The 18,463-nt window shown below is 37.9% G+C and overlaps 1 protein-coding gene across 1 annotated transcript in view; it reads right to left on the bottom strand.

Moving 5' to 3' along the window:
* Window positions 1-18,463, bottom strand: part of MALRD1 (MAM and LDL receptor class A domain containing 1) — a 690,246-nt gene that overhangs the window by 616,283 nt on the left and 55,500 nt on the right. The window lies entirely within an intron of this gene.

Genomic DNA, 18,463 nt, shown 5'->3' with positions numbered 1-18,463 from the left:
TGTCCACAATCATGCAGACTGAAATGACTTCGTATTCATGACTACTCACTCCATGGCATCAGGGTGACCCTCATTCTTTCCTTTTCGGCATTCCTAGACAACTATTCAAAGCCTTCTATTCCCTCTTTTAACTTCCAGCTCTTCCTTCCCTATTGTCATTCTCAGCTCACCACCTTGCTTCACATTTCATTGGGAAAATGAGAGAAATCAGAAGAAAACTTTACAAGTCCCATCATCAATCTCACTGGCCGGCTGTCCACATGCTTTGCCCCCTGTAGGAGTGGGTCAACTCTCCATGCCCTTCTCTAGATGACATCTTCCATTTAGACAGAAATTTCACCTCTGCTTGGCTATTTAAGGAATCATGCTGCCAATTTCCTCTCCTCTCATTTACAACGATGTGTTCTCTTTCTCTACGAGATCATTTCCTTCAGGACCTAAATGGCCAAAACTTCATCCATCTTAGAAAAACATTCTCCTGATCCAACAACCTTCTCCAACTAACTTCTCAAAGTTCTGCCTATTCTCACACTGACTCCAACACCAGTTCTTTCCCCTCCTATTCCCTCTTGAACCTATGTCAATAACAGTTTTTTTTTTTAATTCAGATAAACTTCACAAAACATATAATTAACCATTTCCATTTTATCTATGTTAAAGTGTACAAGTAGGCTGGGCACAGTGACTCACAACTGTAATCACAGCACTTTGGGAGGCCGAGGCAGGTGGATCACTTGAGTTCAGGAGTTTGAGACCAGCCTGGCCAACATGGTGAAACCCCATCTCTACTAAAAATACAAAAAATTAGCAAGGCATGGTGGCACACACCTGTAATCCCAGCTAGGAAATCTGAGGCAGGAGAATTGCTTGAACCCAGGAGGCAGAGGTTGCAGTGAGCCAAGATCGCACCACTGCACTTTAGCCTGGGCAACAGAGTGAGAGTCCAACTCAAAAAAAAAAAAAAAAAGGCCAGGCACAGTGGCTCACGCCTGTAATCCCAGCAGTTTGGGAGGCTGAGGCAGGTGGATCACCTGAGATCAGGAGTTCAAGATCAGCCTGGCCAACTTGGCGAAACTCCGTCTCTACTAGAAATACACAAATTAGCCGGGTGTGGTGGCGCATGCCTGTAGTCCCAGCTACTCAGGAGGCTGAGACAGGAGAATCAATTGAACCTGGGAGGCAGAGGTTGCAGTGAGCTGAGATCATGCCACTGCACTCCAGCCTGGGCAACAAGAGCGAAACTCTGCTTTAACAACAACAAAAAAGTGTACAAGTCAGTGGCTTTTATTAAATTTGAAATGTTGTGCAATCATCAAACTACCTAATTCCAAGACATTTTCATCACCTGTACCCATCAGTCACTTCACCATTCTCTCTTCTCCCCGCTACCCTGGCAGCCACTACATCTGCTTTCTATCTCTATGGATTTGCCAACTCTGCTATTTCACATAAATGGAATCATGAGGTTGTAGCCTTTGGGCTTGGTTTCTTTCACTCAGCAAAATGTTTTTGAGGTTCATCCATGTTGTAGCATGGATCAGTATTTTATTCCTTATTTGTTTGTTTGTTTTTTGGTCACCTTTACCACTCCCCTGAAACTGCATATATCAAGATTGACCTCTATATTGCTAAATCTCATATTTAATTTTTTTCATCAACATACTTGACATATCAGTAATATTGGACAGAGCTGATCCCTCCCTTTTTCTTGAAATCTTTTCTTCACCAGCCTTTTGCATAAAACTCTTTTCTGGTTTTCTGATTGTGTTACCACCTATTTTTTCTTCTCAGTCTCTTTTGTGGTTTTCCCTCATCTGCTCAACATGAGACTGCCTCAAAGCTCAGTCGCTCCATCTCTTCTCCTCTCTACACACCCACAACCTTGTTAATATCCCCTAGTCACATGCTACTGAACCCTTTCCTAAATGCTGATGACTCATAAAATTATTTCTCAGGCCCCAAATTTTTGCTGGACTCCAACTGTACACTCCAGCAGTATCCTGTTACTGACTTAAGCCTCTTCCCTCGGGTCACAGAAATAGGTCTAAATCTTGAAACCACCTTTGCAAAAGTATGACTGAGACAGTGAAAGAGATCTAACTTAATCGACTCCATCTTGCTTCTAACTTCCAAGCTGTCCTTGCTCATTCCTGGGTGGAGACTGGACTAACTTTGGGAGGAACTTAGTTTATAGTTTAAAAAAGGATGGTAACAGCCCTGTCCCTAAGCAGACCTCCTTCTTGTCTAGGAACTAGATTGCCTTTGTAGGACTAACATTAGCCACAAGAATAGAAATTATGGTTTAGGAGTCATGCAGCTGGAGGCTACAAGATTCTGACTCTCCCTAAACTGCTTCTAAGACCAGTGCTTGAGATAGTTTGCAGACCCTAAACTTGATGGATCAGCTGGCCCCACCCAGATCAATAAACTGGCTCATCTGATCTTGTGGCCCCCACCCAGGAACTGACAGAGCACAAGAAGACAGCTCCAACTCCCTATGATTTCATCTCTGACCAGTCAGCACTCCTGGCTCACTGGCTTCCCCCCACCCACCAAGTTATCCTCAAAAATTCTGCGCCCTGAATGCTCAGGGTGACTGATTTGAGTGATAATACAACTCTAGTCTCCTGCACAGCTGGCTCTGTGTGAATTACTCTTTCTCTATTGCAACTCCCCTGTCTTGATGAATCAGCTCTGTTGAGGCAGTGGGCAAGGTGAACCCCTTGGGCGGTTAAGATCTCAACAAACTTCTGATTTTTCTCTGCCTAAACTTTCTCTTCCCACAGCCTTTCTTTTTTTTTTTTTTTTTTTTTTTTTTGAGACGGAGTCTTGCTCTGTCACCCAGGCTGGAGTACAGAGGTGTGATCTCAGCTCACTGCTGTCTCCACCCCCCTGGGTTCACGCCATTCTCCTGCCTCAGCCTCCCAAGTAGCAAGGACTACAGGCGCCCACCACCTCACCCAGCTAATTTTTTGTATTTTTAGTAGAGAAGGGGTTTCACCGTGTTAGCCAGGATGGTCTCGATATCCTGACCTCGTGATCCGCCCACCTCAGACTCCCAAAGTGCTGGGATTACAGGCGTGAGCCACCACGCCCGGCCCATCCTTTCTTATCCCAGTTAATGAAACCACATCCTTCTAGTTAAGGTGAAAAATTTGGAGTCTTCCATGAGTCATCTCTCTCTCTCTCTCTCTCACCAAACATGCAATCCATCAGCAAATTTCTGCATTATCGATAAAACACATTCAGAATCTAACTACATCTTATGACCTCCACTACTACTACCAACTCTGGCTCAGGAAACATCATCTCTTTCCTAATCGTCTTAGTAACTTCTTAATTTGTGTTCCTGTCATTGTCCCTGCTCCACTATAATCTTGTGAGTCAGATCATGTCTCCTCTGCTCAAAGCCCTTCCATGGGTTTTCATCCTACATGAAGTAAACATCAATGCCTTACTATGACCTTCCTCATATAAACCAAGGCCTCTTTCCTCAAGGCCTTTGCATTTATAGCTGGATCTATAAATAAAAAATTAAATCCTAAGCCCCCAACCATCTGAATGGACTCCTCCTCTCATTCATGGATATTCCAAAGTTAACCTGTAAAACTAGTTCAGGCCATGATGGGAAAGTGAAGCCAGACATGCCTCATTATACCCTCCTCCCTTTTGCAATTACTGGTAGAACAAACTAAGTATGATAAGAAACATCTACAGTCTATTCTCTCTGAAGCTTGCTACCTGGAGGCTTCATCTACATGATAAAACCTTGGTCTCTGCCAGCTCTTACTGTAACCTAGACATTACTTTCTATTGATTCCAGGTCTTTAGATAATAACTCAACCAATGGTCAATCAGAAAATCTTTGAATCCACCTATGACCTGGAAGCCCCCTCTTCCAGTTGTTGCCTTTCTAAACTCAACCAATGTACATCTTGCATTCATTGACTGATATTTTATGTCTCCCCAAATTGTATAAAACCAACTTGTAGCCCAACCACCTTGGGCACCTGTTCTCAGGATCTCCTGAGGACTGTGTCATGAGCCATTGGTCACTCATGTTTGGCTCAGAATAAATCTCTTTTAATATTTTACAGAGCTTGACTCTTTTTGTCAACATATCTAATATTCACATAGCTTATTTCCTCTATTCTTTGGCTATTTTTCTCGGATTACATATTTAATGTGACCATACTGACTATTTAAACGTCACCATATCATCCTCATTTCTGGAACTTCTTATCACGGTTTGTTGCTTTACTGTTCTCCATAGCAAATATCACCACTTGACATAAACTATATTTTTTGTTTGCTTAGTATCATTTTTCTCCCTGACTAAATTGTAAGCTTGGTGAATGCAATGATTACTATTTGTTTTCTCACTGCTATCACACGACTATCTAAAAAAATTATTGGCATAATAGGTGGTCAATGTATACTTGTTTGATAAATGAATAAATGACCTAAGAACAACCTGATGAAAAATTTTAAAACATTGTAGACTCAATATACATCATTTTCACTTTTATTTTTGATAATACTGAAGCAATTTGGTTATGGAAATGATTTATGAATGCATCCGCAATCTGGTTTCTCATAATGGGAGTTTACAAACGATGAATATGCAAATTCTCTTGAATGTAAGATCCACTGAAAACAAAGCTGCATATGCAATTAAGGGAATGTTGGCAATAAATGAAGCTAAGATTGCACAATAACGATTACCATGAAACAATTAAAACTGTAAGTTTTGTAAATTCATATAATAGCTACAAATCTTCTGTCCCTAAAGCTACATAACTAAATATTGGTCATAGTTCAATTAAATGTTGTATATTATCTCTAATTTGTCACTATTTACATAAGACAAAAAAAAAAAAAACCCAGAAGTACTATAAACAAAAATAGCAAAACAGTTGAGTACAAATTGCATGGAATTAAAAACGTAGCTTTTGTCAAATATATTACATTTCTTTTGCCAGTATCTACCACTTTTACTACCTTTGGCCTGAAAACTGGAATTTACAACCATAAAAACAGTGGTATATGAGTACGTATTTTCGCCTGGTATGCATAAACTGTCAATCAATAAATCTGGACAGCTCTTTTTATTTTAGTGCATTCAATCCCAGATCTCAAAGCTATTTAAAAATGTCAGTTATTTATATTCATATTAATTCTCCCTCCTTCCCTCTCTCCTCTCCTCTCACTCTTCCTTTTTTTTTGAGACAGAGTCTCACTCTGTTGACCAGGCTGGAGTGCAGTGGCACGATCTTGGCTCACTGCAACCTCTGCTTCCCAGGTTTAAGCGATTCTCCTGCCTCAGCCTCCCGAGTAGCTGGGATTACAGGGGCATGCCACCACGCCTGGCTAATTTTTGTATTTTTAGTAGAGATAAGGTTTTGTCATGTTGGCCAGGTTGAGGCTGGTATCGAACTCCTGACCTCAGGTGATCTGCCCACCTCAGCCTCCCAAAGTGCTGAGATTACAGGTGTGGGCCACCATGCCCAACTCTCTTTCTCTTATTCTTACATTGTACCACAATCTGTCTGTAGAATATTATTTTAGGGGTTTTCAAATCCCCTATCAATGACACATGATTAGTGGAATGAAGCTTTGCCAACCATTTCAAGGTGTCTATACCACTGAAGCCACATGTCTAGGGCCTGCCATCCTTCAAATCTTATCTTGCACAAACAGATTAAATGAAATTGTCCAGACTGTCTCAGAGGGTAGAAAATGAAGTCCAAGTCTCAAGGCCATTGTGGTAAAAGTTATAATTGACATTCAGTTTTTACTCCAGAGGTTTTAGACAATTTGTCAATTATCCTTAATTAGTAGTGGATTTCAAGGAACAGTTACAGTCTCTTAAAAGAAAACTAGAAGCTACTAAAATAAAAAAGGTCCTTAGTTATTTAACTGGATACTATATATGCATCATGCAGATTCTAATAAAGGGACGACTGGTATATTTGAGGGCTTTACAAATGAGATATAGGCAAAGTCCTGAAAAACCAATCTAAAAATATTCACAGAATATTCAAAATATTCTGATTATGAGCCACAGCATGAAATCATTACACAAAATTATAATCAGCTGTTTCTTTAAGAATCAGTGTTATTCAAGAATCAGTGATTAAACATATTCTTATTTAACCACGATAGCAAGGCTTGATTTTTTTTTTCATACTAGCTACTTTGGTAAAATCTAAAGTGATCCTCCTTTCAATAAATGTACAATAAATTTTCATATCTTGGAAGGGGCAGAGGTTAGAATGGTATTGTTTGAAAATCTGGAAATAGTCTAAATAATTTCTTTCATATTAAAAAATTAGTTTTATTGTCCAACTTGCAAAGTGTTCAGAAACTGTGAAAATACTTAATACTAAGCAGTTTTATAAGTAAAATAGCTTATATGTATTTTTTTCTTTTTTTTTTTTTTTGTTTGAGACGGAATCTTACCCAGTCACTCAGGCTAGAGTGTAGTGTCGTGATCTCGGCTCACTGCAACCTCTGCCTCCTGGGTTCAAGCGATTCTCCCATCTCAGCCTCCCCAGTAGCTGGGATTACAGGCATTCACCACCACACCTGGCTAATTTTTACATTTTTAGTAGATACGGGGTTTCACCATGTTGGCCAGGCTGGTCTCGAACTCCCAACCTCATGATATATTTTTTATAGTAAAGAGAAATATATATGGTAAAATAATAGTTTCATTTTCATAAATAACAGTATAATAAATAAGCTATATATTATAAACTTCCTCATCATCAGAATTTTTCAACTTTAAAAATTGGTCATTTCATTTTCAAATTCATTTATAAATTTACATATGGTAAAGTTCCTATTTTCCAGTATTCAGCTCTATGAGTTGTTTTTTACTTAAAAAAAAAAGCTTTTAACTTCAGAGTACATATGTGGGTTTGTTATATAGGTAAATTCATGTCATGGGGGTCTGTTATACAGATTATTTGGTCACCCAGAGTACAGACCTCCTCTTGGGTGTCTCTAGACACTCCTTCTCCAAGAAGAGGGGAACACATGGGAAAGTCCCAGTGTCAGTCAGGAGGCAAAGGAAGATGAGTGAAATGTGGGCAAGAACCTTTCTTCTGGTTTCTAGGAGAAGAAGCAGGGAAGGCAGCGGAAGCAGGCCTAGGACTGGCTAGTTTAAGTAACGTTAGCAGGCCCTAGAACACAAAAGCTGTTTCTAGTTGTCTGGAACTTGGTTATTATGGGCTAAATCACACCTCCCAAAATTCCTATGTTGAATTGCTAACCCAAAGTACTACTGAAAGTGACTGTATTTGGAAATACGGCCTTTATAGAGCTAACTAAGGTAAAATGAGGTAACCAGGGTGGCCTTAATCCAATATGGCTGGTGTACTTGTAACTACAGTTTAGGTCATAGTCAGGTATAGAATGACCATGTGAAGACACAGGGAGAAAACAGCCCTCTATAAGCCAAGAAGAAAGGACACAAAACTCAATCAATCCTGCTGACATTTTGAACTTGGATGTCTGGCCTCAAGAATCAAGAGAAAATAAATTTCTACTGTTTGAGTAACACAATCTGAGGTACTTTGTTATGGCAGCCATAATAGACTAATATACTAGCCCTGGGGTGTGTAGGGCAGGTGCATAGTGGCCCGGGTATGTGAAAAGAAGTCTTTTTAGGAAACCTAAATATCATTTTTTTTTCCCGGATGGAGTCTTGTTTTGTCACCCAGGCTGGAGTGCAGTGGTGCCATCTCAGCTCACTGCAACCTCCACTTCCTGGGTTCAAGCGATTCTCCTGCCTCAGCCTCTGGAGTAGCTGGGATTACAGATGCACGCCACCATGCCCAGCTAATTTTTGTATTTTTAGTAGAGATGGGGTTTCATCATGTTGGCCAGGCTGGTCTCGAACTCCTGACCTCAAGTGATCCGCCCACCTCAGCCTCCTAAACAATCATTTCTATAAACCAAAAAGACTTACCACAAGACGGCTTTGTTAGAACTTAAGTCCACTAATTTTCTTTAAGTCCACTCATTTTTTAATACAATATTTCTGTTATAATATGGCAAAAGCCCCTGTATGTCTATTAAAATATGGGAAATGCTTGGCCTACATTAATTCTTCTTCAATAAAGCCTCATTATATAGTTTGAGGGCCTAGCTTCATTTTTCATACTAAAACAAAAACCTAGAAATAATGTAATATTCTTAGCACAAATGTAAGTACTTTTAAAAACATCTTCCCCTGATATTTTATTTAAATCTGCTTTTTTATGGAATAGAGCACATGTATCTCACAAGGAAGAAGAAATCATCCAAAATCTCAAATATTTGGTATTTGAATAACTGCACATGTTCTTTGTTCAATCATTTGGTCAATCTATATTTATTAAGTGCTTGTTCTGTTCTAGGGTTCCACAGATGAATTAGACAGGGTAGGAACTATGCCTCAAGGCACTTAGAATTTAGTCATGGAGATAAATCAATACACGTGTGTGTGTGTGTGTGTATGTGTTTGTGCGTGTGTGTGTGTGTATGTGTGTAGGGGGTGGCAGTGGCAATGTGGAGGGATAGTCTATAGGGTAAAATTCCCTGCACAAGAAACCTCAACTCACAAGAAACTTATGCTCAGAAACCTGAGCGTAAATAGTGGGAGTATCAAAAACAAAAAAAAAGAAAAAAGACAGAAAGAAAAGGAAGGAATAAAGAAGGCAGAAGGGAGAAGAAGGAAGAAAAAGGAAATGAGAGGAAGAGGGCAAAGGAGGTGGAGGAAGGAGGGAGGAGAAATGGAGGAGGACAGAGGGGAGAGAAATGGGGAGAAAAGAGGGAAGAGAAGGTGGGGAGGATAGGGAGAGGATGAAGGAGAGGAAAAACGAGAAGAAGAAGAAACTAAAGAGCTTCTGCACAGCAAAAGAAACTATCATCAGAGTGAACAGGCAACCTACACAATGGGAGAAAATTTTTGCAACCTACTCATCTGACAAAGGGCTAATATCCAGAATCTACAATGAACTCAAACAAATTTACAAGAAAAAAACAAACAACCCCATCAAAAAGTGGGCAGAGGACATGAACAGACACTTCTCAAAAGAAGACATTTATGCAGCCAAAAAACACATGAAGAAATGCTCCTCATCACTGGCCATCAGAGAAATGCAAATCAAAACCACAGTGAGATACCATCTCACACCAGTTAGAATGGCCATCATTAAAAAATCAGGAAACAACAGGTGCTGGAGAGGATGTGGAGAAATAGGAACACTTTTACACTGTTGGTGGGACTGTAAACTAGTTCAACCATTGTGGAAGTCAGTGTGGCGATTCCTCAGGGATCTAGAACTAGAAATACCATTTGACCCAGCCATCCCATTACTGGGTATATACCCAAAGGACTATAAATCATGCTGCTATAAAGACACATGCACACGTATGTTTATTGCGGCACTATTCACAATAGCAAAGAGTTGGAACCAACCCAAATGTCCAACAACGATAGACTGGATTAAGAAAATGTGGCACATATACACCATGGAATACTATGCAGCCATAAAAAATGATGAGTTCGTGTCCTTTGTAGGGACATGGATGAAACTGGAAAACATCATTCTCAGTAAACTATCGCAAGGACAAAAAACCAAACACCGCATGTTCTCACTCATAGGTGGGAATTGAACAATGAGAACTCATGGACACAGGAAGGGGAACATCACACTCCGGGGACTGTTGTGGGGTGGGGGGAGGGGGGAGGGACAGCATTAGGAGATACACCTAATGCTAAATGACGAGTTAATGGGTGCAGGAAATCAACATGGCACATGGATACATATGTAACAAAACTGCACATTGTGCACATGTACCCTAAAACCCTAAAGTATAATAATAAAAAAAAAAAAAAAAAAAAAAGAAGAAGAAAAAGAAAAGTCATGGAATGCGGCTTTCAGGCAGAGGAAAAGAGGTTTCCATAATACCCAAGAATTAGAGGACACTGTGTTGCTGAACTCACAAGTAATTTGCTTTGACCAGAGTATGGGATTCTTGGGGGAATTGTGAAGGAGGACATTGGACTACTGAAAAAGAGTAGTATTGTGAGGAGCTAATATCATGATAAAATATTTGAATTCTGTCCTGGAGGCAGTAAGACTTATTGATGGACCTATGAGAAGTGGAGACCTGGCCATAGGTGTCTGTTATAAAGTAAAATCTGTTGGAAGTAGATTGTTGAGTAGAATACATTAAAATTGGAAGAAAAAAAATATCCCATAGGGAAAAAAAAATGTGGGCTGGAACAAAGTCAGTGTTGGATAAATAATAATAATAGATAAGAGGAGAAAATTTAAGAAATGAGGTAGGACATTCTCTCAATAATATTTTTTAGCCAAATTGATATAAGGATGAAAAAGAGAAGAATATGTAAAAATGACTCTTAGCTTTTTGAGCGAGACAAAACAACTGCCAATGACTAAAACAGGGAATGAAAGAGAGAGAACAGATTTTGAAAGAAAATTGGAATTTACTTCTAAACATGTTGATTTTCAGTTTCTGTATATAATATATTTATTTACTTATTCCACTCATAAATCTGTTCTCCTTGCTTACCTCTATTCCAAAGGCTAAAAGCTAAATATTCAGTTTTGTTAGCCTGACTAGCAACTAAAGTTATCCAGATAAAATAGTCAAGCCAATGATGTGGCCAAAAACGTTGCCCCTTCTTATTTCTACCTTCTTCCTGCCCCAAATTTGAGATGTACAGGCCTTTAACAGTCATCGTGTAGCCATAAAGTGGCAAGCATAAGGTAGTAAGGCAGATACAAAAAAATAAATTCCTTGGTACCTGACTCTAACAGTATTGGGGCTGATGAACCTTTGCCATAATTATCTCCTCCATTTCCTTAAGTAATTTAAGCAAACTTGCCTGTTTTCTTGCATCCAAATCCAAGAAGCCCTATCCCTATCCTCCACAGGAATAGGATTTTCTGATGATGACGTCCAGAAGATGCTGGACTGCATGTCTCCGATACTCCCCCCACCCCTACCCCAAGCACAACCATCAGGATTACATGAGACTGAAACTACTCATTCTAGTTAGCTGGCACTCTGCCCCAAGTACAATCATCAGCAGGATACCAGACCTTGTTGTTCCCAAATGCTAGTCCTATTCTTAAGCCTGGGCTTTACTGGCTTCATAAATTTAAAAAAATATATCCTGAGAATCTTATTTAAAATTCAGGCTCCATTTACAGTGATTCCCATCTATCACTGGAGTGAAGCCCAGAATCAATCACTCCCCGATGTGATTCTGATGATTAACTAGGTTTAGTCTGTTACGACAGTGCCTGAACTTGGCTAGAGAGTCCCATTTGGCAATTTAATGCTACTTAATTTTACAATGTCTCACATTTCTGCCATTTACAAAGTGCAGCCCCAGCCAAGTGCCAATCTCATCCCATAATGCTTTATGTTTTTCCTCTATTATTAATCTTCATGCTGCTGTGTTTTCCTCCCAAAAATGTAAATATGACCCCAATCCTTATTTTATTTGAAAAACAAAAACAGACAACTCTGTGTCCTCATCTTCAAAGAACATACCAGGTGACCTCATCTGAATCCTGGCTTTCTCCGTAAGAAAACCACTTCCTTTGCGGCATTCCCAGGAGATGACATCATTTGCAATGCCCCGTAAAAGGCAAAGCCTAAAAATAGGATTGCAGTTCATCTAAATCCCCAATGTTGCTTCAACACAAGTATTTATCTTTGAATGTGTGCAAACATCTTGGTTCATGATATTCAGCTTATTGCCCTCTGTCATACATGTAGGTCTACTTTCCATATGCATTGATGACTTCAGTCTTAGATTTCAAAGTCCCCCTCTCCAGTCCCAAAGCTTGTCATGTTATATAAATTTCATATTCATGTGAAAGGCTTAGACAATAAATGAGTTTTAACATTTATTGATGCCTCATCTTTAGTAAATTTCATTTCCACACCACCACAAATACATTATGGCTATAATGATGTCAGAACAATTATCTTAAAAATTGTAGATGCTCATGTTTTTCTATTTGATCACAATTTTCCTCTGAATATTCATCTTTCTGAAGTCTCACTTGTACTGTGATTGCTTTTATACTTCTGTAGTGATTTTACACAGTCTTTTTAAATACTTACTACAAATCTGACATTTGTCTTCTGAATATATATGATGGCCCATCTACCTGGTCTTTGTCCCAGTATATAGATCATGGGTAAGTAGGGAAATGGCTTTGGTTCCCAGGGACAAAGATAGAGATAAATTTATATAAAAAATGATAGCAGAATCTTATTACAGGCCATCTCAATTCCCAAGCACCACCCAAGCATGTGTGTTTGTAAATTTGTAATGCAAATACAGTTTCAATGGCAGCAACCAATTCCTAACTTCCCAACAGTAGGAAAGTCCAGCCAATAGGTGATTTCCTTGCCTTTTTCTCCTTTGAATGTGATTAGCCAGACTAGCCAAAGAGTAACACTAGTACACTAGTCAGGGATCATTTTGTTTGACAGACCCTGAACTCTGCAGAAACTATAAAATTGAGATATATAAAGACATTGCTGAAGGGATCAGGGTCAAGAATCAGATGTCTCATTAAAACTAAGCTGGCTTTGCTCTGCACCCAGGAATACCATGCAAAGTAACAGAAGAGGGGGTATGAGAGGAGACTTTAAATAACAAAGCAGTCAGCAGTAGAGGCTGCATTGCCTTCAGTTAGCCATATGTTCTCTATTGATATATTGTATCCCTTTTGATAAGTCCAATAAATGTTATTTTCTAATAGTGAAATGGCATTGAGGATGATACTTTAATTATTTACTTCTAGGTTTGAGGCAGGGGGTTTATAATCTGTTCCCTTAAAGTTCTCTATTTCAATTGATATACTTTAAAATGTAGCATATAGTGATTTCTCACCTGATAAATGCTGAGCTCTAAAAATACAAAAGCAAATGAGAACTTTACATGTTCCAGTGTTAGAAGCAGCTGTCACCAGCTTCTATAAAACCCAGGCTTGGTCTAGATGGCAGGAAACATCTATCTGTAAGCTCTTACACTAACAGAAGGGATGTTAAAAACCCAAGCACAGACTGGAGTGATGTTAGCAAGACAACTGACTAGAGATGCCTGATGTATTTTCCCTCCACTAAAAGGACTAAAACAATGAATAAACAAGCACATTTTGACTACAGCAGTTGAGGGAAAGGATCGGAGTGTTTCAGGGGAATAGCAGTGACCCTGTAGAGCATGGAGACTCAGAATGGATTCATAGAAAATTGAAGAAAATACCCTATCTTTACTGCCCTGTCTCCCCAGTTGGGAGAGGTTCAGAATCAGAAGTAATTATCCTTGCAAAGAAAAGGTAAGCAGGAGGCCCCCAGCATCCCCCATCAAAGATCAGTTGCCACAGTTTTTGATGCTATAGAACTCTGAAGTCATCACAGGCCCTAAGCCCAGTCTAAGGTCACTGGCAGAAGTTGACCTGGTTATGCTGCTTCAAAGAAGGAGCCCACGTTGTGCCTTCTCTTCCCATGATCTACATTGCTGCTATAAAGTGCTATCTTGGGACTGGAGCCATGACTAGAGTGCATCTTTCTCTGGGGTCCAGTAGCCACTGCCTCTCCCCATCCATGAGGATCTGCTGGCACTACGCTGTGTGCCCACATGGTAGTGTGCCATTCTCCATCCAAGAAGCTATAGCTCTCTACTTCTGTGAATAAATTGCCAGAAGGCACTCCAGTCTTCCAATTCAAGTGGCTGCAGCACACCATCCCAGCTATTTGAAGCCTATACCTAGTGGTGCTGCTGCAACCCCAGTGGCCAAGCTTATGAGATGCCTTGTCCCCCAAATTATAGGCAGTCTTGCCAATCAGGGAGGTCATGACTGACCTGGAGATAAAGCAGTCCTCATGCATCCTTGCATGTGAAACAGTCTGGCACCATGAACATCAGCAAAGAAGCCACACCCAACCTGACAGTGGAGCAGCCCTGACAAACCCTCAATACACAAAACAGCCCAACACTTCTGTCCCTGACAGGGAGGTAACGCTTGACCCAGTAACATAACAGCTCTCATGCACACCTGGCATTCAGAACAGCCCAGCATCCCCACCTCCAGTGGGGAGGCTTGTCCAAGGAGCTGCACAAACTCCTATAACCTAAGCCAATGAGACACCTTCAGGTATTACTGATGTTGACTACAGCTGAAGAAATTGCTCACAGACTACACTACTGTGCCACCCGGAACCAAAGTCAGTGTACTCTACCTAACCAACACTCTAAAGCACATGTGTAGTAAAGTTACCCTATCTAACCAATACTCTAAAACACAGGTGAAACTATTTCCCCCTGAAAGCCATTCTATAAAACTGGAAGGAGCAATTACTCCACCAGTTCCACAGATATCAACATAGGGAAACAAGAAATACAGAAAAGCAAAGAAACATGATACCACAGAAGAAACACAATAACTCTCCAGTACCTGACCCCCACCAAAACGGAAATTTATATATTGCCCAAAAAGAAATTCAAAATAATAATTTTAAGGTAACTCAATCAGATAAAGAGAATATAGACAATACAACAAAATTAGAAAAACAATTCATGAGCTCAATAATTAATTGAACAAAGAGATATCACTTATAACACAGAAATCTTGTAGCTGAGGATATCAACAAAAGAAACAAAAATACAATTGAGGGTGTCAGTAACACACTAGTAGAATAAGGATTTTCTGAACTTGAAGACAAGTCTTTGAAATAGCTTCGGAGGGAAAAAAAGAAGAGACAATGAAAAACAGCAGGCAAAGCCTATGTGACCTGTGGGAAACCATTAAGCAGACAAAGTTTTGCATTATACAATTTCCAGAGGGAGAAAAGATGAAGAAAGGCACAGTAATCTTACTTATTAAAATAATAACCAAAAACCTCCCAAGCCTTGGGAGAAATATGAACATCCATATCCACAAAGCCCAAAGTCTGCATTAGATTCAACGTAAAGATGTCCTCTTTAAGATACATTATAATCATATTACCAAAAGTCAAAGACAAATAGATAATTCTAAAAGTAGCAAGAGAAAAGCATCAAATCATAGCTATAGGAATTCATTAGAATATGAACAGATTTCTCAGCAGAAACCATGCAGGCCAGGAGAGAATGGAATGACCTATTCAAAGTTCTAAAAGAAAAAGAAACTGCTAGCCAAGAACATTCTATCTAGTAAAGCTATTCTTTGGAAATTAAGGAGAAAAATGTCTTTTACAGACAAGAAAAAGCTCAGGGAATTAATCACCACTATAATGACTTTACCAAAAATACTTAAGGGAGTGCTTTAACTGGAAATAAAAGGATATTCATTATTACTATGAAATCCTATGAAAATATAAAACTTACTTGTAGAGGTAAATTTATAATCAAATTCAGAATACTTAATTATTGTAATGGTGTTATATAATCTTTCAAATCTCTAGGATGATGAGTAAAAGTCAAAATCATCAATGATAACCACAGCCACAACATGTTGTTAGAGAATATGTAATATAAAAAGACATAAATTAAGGTAACATAATTACAAATTGTGAGAGGAGAGTAAAATTCTAGAATATTTGCATGCAACCAAGCTTAAGTTGTTATCAGTTTAAAATAGTGTTCTATAAGATTTTTAAAATGTAAGCCCCATGGTAACCAAAGAGAAAAAATTACAGCAGATAAACAAATGAGAAATAGAATATCAAAACTTATCACTATATAAAACCACCAAACCACAAAGATAAACAACAAGAGAAGAAAGAAACAGATTTCTACAAAATAACCAGAAAATAATGAATAAAATGAAAGGAGTAGGTCCTGATTTGTCAATAATAGCATTAAATATAAATGGATTAAATTCTCAAAATATGTAGAGTGGATGAGTGGATTAAAAAATAAGACCAAATTATATGCTACCTGCAAGAGACTCACATCACCTGTAAGAATACCCATAGACTGAGAAAGTAAAGGAATGGAAGAAAAATATTCCATGCAAATAGAAACCAAAAGAGACCAGCAGTAGCTATAACTATATCAGATAAAATAGACTTTAATTTGAAAACTGAAAAAATCGATAATGATGGTCATCATATAATGATAAAGGGATCTATTTAGAAAAAGGACAAAATACTTGTAAATAATATTCACCCAAAACTAGACCTCCCAATATATAAAGCAAATATTACTAGATGTATAGAAATAGACAGACTGCAGTACAATAATAAGAAGGGATTTTAACCCCTTACTTTCAGTAATGGACAGATCATTCAGACAGAAACTGAAAAAAGAAACATCATATTTAAATGGAACTCTAGATCAAATAAACCTAAAACATATTTTGCAGAAAATTCTACTCAATAATTACAAAATATACATTTTCCCAACAGCACATGGAATTTTCTCCAGGATACATCATATGTTAGGCCACAAAACAAGTCTCAACAATTTTGTAAAAATCAAAATCATATTAATTATCTTTTCCAGCTACAATGGAATAAAACTAGAATTCAACAACAAAATGAACTTTGGAAACTATACAAAGACATGAAAACTAATCATACCTTTGAAGAACAGAATAAGCCGAAGATAAAATTAAAAATAATACTTAAATATTCCCTGAGACAAATAAAGATAGAGATACAAACTACCAAAACGTATGGGATACAGCAAAAGCAATTCTAAGAGAGAAGGTTATAGCAATAAATGCCTACATCAAAATATTAGAAAGATCTCAAACAACCTAATGTTATACTTCAAGGAATTAGAAAACACAGGAAGAAACTAAACCCATAATTAGTACAAGGAAGTAAATGATAAAGATCAGAGCAGACTTACATGAAATAGAGACTAAACAACACCAAAGACAACAAAGCAAAAAGTTGTTTTTTTAAAAAAAAAAGATAAACAAAATTGACAAACAATAGCTGGACTAAGGATAAAAAGATAGAAGATTCAAATAACATGAGAGATGAAAAAGGAGATATTATGACTGGTTGCACAGAAATACAAAGGATCATAAAAGACCATTATGAACAACCATATACTGGAAAACCTAGAAGAAATAGATAAATTTCTGGACACAGAAAACCTACTAAAATTGAAGAAATAGAAAATCTGAACAGATCGAATCAGTAGTAAAATGTCTCCCACCAAAGAACAACCCAGAACCTGATGGCTTCACTACTAAATTCTAGCAAACATTTAATAAATGTTATTATTTATTAGTTATTTAATAAATAACTAATAACCTGTCACACAGAGCTAAAAAAATTGATCTCATGGAAATAGAGAATAGAATGATAGATACTAGAGGCTGTGAAGGGTGAGTGGGTGGGAAGGGAATATAAAGGGAGGCTGAATACATTCTGTGCATGTAATAAACTCACATGTACCCCATAAATATGTAAAATACTTCGCTCATTAAATAAATAAATAAATAATACCAGTCCTTTTAAGAAAATGAGATTACATCAAACTAAAAAGCTTCACAACAAAGGGAACAACTGAATGAAGAGACAACCTACAGGATCGGAGGCAATGTTTGAAAACTGTGTGTCTAATAAGGGGTCAATACCCAGAATACATAAGAAACTTAAAACAACTCATTTTCAAGAAAACAAATAATCAAATTTGAAAACGGACAGAAAACCTCAATAGATATTTCTCAGAAAAAGACAGAAAAATGACCAATAAATAGAATATGAAAAGAATTCTCAGCATCATTAATCATCAGGGAAATGCAAATTAAAACCACAATGAGATATCATCTCATACTTATCAGAATGGCTATTAACAAAAAGTCAAAGTTAACAAATGCTGGTTCAGATGTGGATAAATGGGAATACTTACATACTATTGATAGAAATGTAAATTAGCACAATCATACAGAACAGTATGGAGGTTCCTCAAAAAGTTGAAAATAGAACTACCAAATGATTCATCAATCCCACTTCTGAGTATCAAAGAGATACAAATTCAATCTCTGTCAAAGAGATTTTTGCATTCCCATGTTTATTGCAGAACTATTTACAATAGCCCAGATATGGAATCAACCTAAGTGTCCATCAATGGATGAATGGATAAAGAAAATGTGGTAATATACATGGAATAGAATTCTTTTTTATTTAACTATAAAAAGAATAAAAGTCTATCATTTGTGACAATATGGATGAATCTGGAAGATATTAAATGAAATAAGCCAGACACATGAAAACAAATACTATACCATCTTACTCATTTGGAAAATTTTCAAAAGTCTATCTTATATAAGTACAGTGTAGAATAGTGGTTAACAGAGGCTGTGGAGGATAGCATGGATGGTGTGTGTGTAGAAACTGGTCAATGGGTATGAAATTACAGATAGATTGGAGGAATAAATTCTGTTTTTCTATTACACAGTATAGTTAACAATATTAT

The sequence above is a fragment of the Symphalangus syndactylus genome, chromosome 10, assembly GCF_028878055.3.
Source record: "Symphalangus syndactylus isolate Jambi chromosome 10, NHGRI_mSymSyn1-v2.1_pri, whole genome shotgun sequence".
NCBI lineage: Eukaryota > Metazoa > Chordata > Mammalia > Primates > Hylobatidae > Symphalangus > Symphalangus syndactylus.
The sequence above is the reverse complement of the archived record's forward strand: the minus strand, read 5'-3'. Positions and strand labels throughout refer to the sequence as shown.